The sequence below is a fragment of the Hyalella azteca genome, unplaced genomic scaffold (genome assembly GCF_000764305.2).
Source record: "Hyalella azteca isolate HAZT.00-mixed unplaced genomic scaffold, Hazt_2.0.2 contig4683, whole genome shotgun sequence".
NCBI classification, from domain to species: Eukaryota; Metazoa; Arthropoda; class Malacostraca; order Amphipoda; family Hyalellidae; genus Hyalella; species Hyalella azteca.
The window spans coordinates 38,475-39,263 of NW_025934894.1; positions in this window are offsets into that span (position 1 = coordinate 38,475).

Genomic DNA, 789 nt, shown 5'->3' on the forward strand with positions numbered 1-789 from the left:
TATTTGCTTACAGTTTGACCGTTCGTGAGTGTCATTATTGGAACGAGGAGGTGGCCTAATCTGAGCAACGAATATGACATGAGGTAATGGAATAGTCTATGTCAACTTAAGATGGCATAACAAATGGTAATCAGTGGAGCGAGTGTAGCTCTAATCCGCACTTTTAATATGACCTGAATCTGACAAGTGGAGCTATCGAGTATCACATTCAGCAATGAAGGGTTTAATTAACCCTATTGATATGACCTGAACATGGCATTCAGACTTGAACATAGCATTCCAGCTTTAAATTAGCATTTCGACCTGAACATAGCATAGCATTACCTCGTCTTTATGAAGCATTAGGTACACCTATAGAGACCTAGAGCGCCTACACAAAACAGCGGCTCGTGTTCACGCTGTTCTAGAAATTCGAATTTGTAACAACGAAATGAAAACCAACGGAGAATAAATGGTTATTATATATGCGGGATATTAATGTCAAACAAATTATCCTCAGATTTAATCTACTTGCTAGCCATCGAATGTTTTTCAGATACCCAAAATTTAAATTTGAGGTATGGCTCCAACTGTAATTTCGAATATCACTAAAATAAAAAGTCTGGCCGTACTGGCCGTACATCATACATGCATTCACGTATATGCTGGTGTGAAATATGCACTGTACAGCATATGAACCATTCATTGAATCATAAATTTTAATTCAATCCGTTCATGAATTTGCATGCAAACAGACTATATAGTGCCCGAACGCTTCATAGAAATTAATGAAATTTAAATAAATTCCGC